General features: G+C 44.0%; 1 pseudogene across 1 annotated transcript; it reads left to right on the plus strand.

Moving 5' to 3' along the window:
- The first annotated feature begins 211 nt into the window (after window positions 1-211).
- LOC309625765 (small ribosomal subunit protein eS17 pseudogene) lies at window positions 212-1,487 on the plus strand (annotated as a pseudogene). Its single transcript has one exon. The product of its transcript is annotated as a small ribosomal subunit protein eS17 pseudogene (transcript).
- Window positions 1,488-2,614: the final 1,127 nt, after the last annotated feature.

A 2,614-nucleotide genomic window follows, 5' to 3' on the forward strand; every position in this document is an offset into this window, starting at 1 on the left:
CCACGCCCGTGGGAAGACTGCATATCTCCTTGGAGGTACGCATGGCTGGGTGGCTCACTTTGCCACTGAGATGCAAGTGGAAGTGACATGCATTCTCTCTGAGTGGAAGCTTTATGAGCCCGTGGGTGACTTAACACTTCCTCCTCCTCTTCCCCCTGCCATGGCGATCAGTGTAACTCCATCAGCCTGGGCCCTAGAGTGAGAAGACTTGGAACAGAGACCCTGCCAGCCCATGATGGCCATGAAACAAGAGCAAGAAAATGTCCCTTGCTGTGTTGTGCCACTAACAAATGGACAGGGGTGGAGGGGCATATGGGAAAGCTCTACCTTCCACTTAGCTGGGTTGTGAACCTAAACAACAAAGTCTAATTTAAAACAAATGGGCAGAGCATATGATCCAGCAATCCCACTCCTGGGCATATATCTGGAGAAAACTCTAAGTCGAAAAGATACATGCACCCCAATATTCACAGCAGCACTATTCACAGTAGCCAGGACATGGAAGCAACCTAAATGTTCATCAACAGACAAAGAAGTTGTGGTACATATATACAATGGAATACTACTCAGCCATAAAAAAGAACAAAATAATGCCATTTGCAGCAACATGGATGGACCTAGAGATTATCATACTAAGTGAAGTAAGCCAGACAGAGAAAGACAAATAGTATACGCTATCACTTATATGTGGAATCTAAAATATGATACAAATGAACTTATTCACAAAACAGAAACAGACTCACAGACATAGAAAACAAACGTATGGTTACCAAAGGGGAAAGCGGGGGAGGGATAAATTAGGAGTTTGGGATTAGCAGATACAAACTACTGTATATAAAATAAACACTCTTTTGCCGAGGACCTGCCAACATGGGCCATGTCTGCACCAAAACCATGAAGAAGGCGGCCCGGGTCATCATTGAGAAGTACTACACTCATCTGGGCAACGACTTCCATACCAACAAGCACGTGTGCTTTATTCCCAGCAAGACGCTCTGCGACAAGATAGCAGGCTATGTCTGATGAAGCAGATTCAGAGGGGCCCAGTGAGAGGTATCTCCATCAAGCTGCAGGAGGAGAGAGAGAGAAGAGATAATTACGTGCCTGAGGTCTCAGCCCTGGATCAGGACATCACTGAAGTAGATCCTGACACTAAGGAAATGCTGAAGCTGTTGGACTTTGGCAGTCTGTCCAACCTGCAGGTCACTCAGCCTCCAGCTGGGGTGAATTTCAAAGCGCTGTGTGGAGCCATTTGACTCTTCCTGCTGTGCTGTGATACCTTCAATACACCTCAGACAACAACAACAACAAGAAAAAGATAAACAGCAAGGTCCTTCTGTACAGCACAGGGAACTATATTTAATATCCTGTAATAAACCATAATGGAAAAGAATATGAAAAATAATATATATACATATATATCTGAATCACTTTGCTGTACACCAGAAACTAACACAACATTGTAAATCAACTATGCTTCAATAAAACTTTTTAAAAATTTAAAATGGGGCAGAGGACCTGAATAGACATTTCTCCAAAGAAGATATGTAAATGGCCAATAAACACATCAAAAAATGCTCACCACCATTAGTCAGGAGAGGAATGCAAATCAAAACCACAGTGAGATCCCACACCCAGAAGGTAGACAATCACAAGTGTTGGTGAGGATGTGTGGAAACTGGAACCCTCATGCCCTGCTGGTGGGAATGTGAAATGGTGCAGTCACTGTGAAAAGCATTCTGGCAGTTCCTTAAAATGTTAAACATAGAGTTACCATAAGACCCAGAAATCCCATTTCTAGGTCTACGTCCCAGAGAAATGAAAACTTATGTCCACACAAAAACTTGTACACAAATGCTCATAACAGCATTACTGTATTCATCATAGCTAAAAAGTAGAATCAACTTAATGTCCATCAACTGATGAATGGATGAACAAAATGTGGTCTATCCAGGGACTTCTCTGGTGGCTCAGTGTTTAAGGATCCGCCTGCCAATGCAGGGGACACGGGTTCGAGCCCTGGTCTGGGAGGATCCCACAGGCTGTGGAGCAACTAAGCCCACGAGGCACAACTACTGAAGCCCGTGCGCCTAGAGCCCCTGCTCCGCAGCAAGAGAAGCCACCGCAATGAGAAGCCCGCACACTGCAGCAAAGAGTAGCCCCCGCTCGCCGCAACTAGAGGAAAGCCCGTGTGCAGCAACGAAGACCCAATGCAGCCAAAAATAAATACATAAATTTAATTAAAAAAAAAAAGAATCCACCCTCCAAGGCAGGAGACGTGGGTTCGATCCCTGGTGGGGGAACTAAGATCCCACGGGGCAACTAAGCCCGTGCGCCACAACTACTGAGTCCGTGTGCCACAACTAGAGAAAAGCCTGCACGCCGCAATGAAAGATCCCGTGTGCCACAACTAAGACCTGACGCGGCCAAATAAATAAATAAATATTTTTTTTAAATGTGGTCTATCCATATGATGGAATAGTATTCAACCATTAAAAGAAATTAAGTACACCATGGATTAACCTTGAAAACATTATGGTAAGTAAATTAGTCACAAAATGCCACATATAAGATTCCATTTATATGAAACATCCAGAATAGATAATGCTATAGA

This window comes from Balaenoptera borealis, assembly GCF_965194805.1.
Source record: "Balaenoptera borealis genome assembly, chromosome: 3".
Taxonomy (NCBI): Eukaryota; Metazoa; Chordata; class Mammalia; order Artiodactyla; family Balaenopteridae; genus Balaenoptera; species Balaenoptera borealis.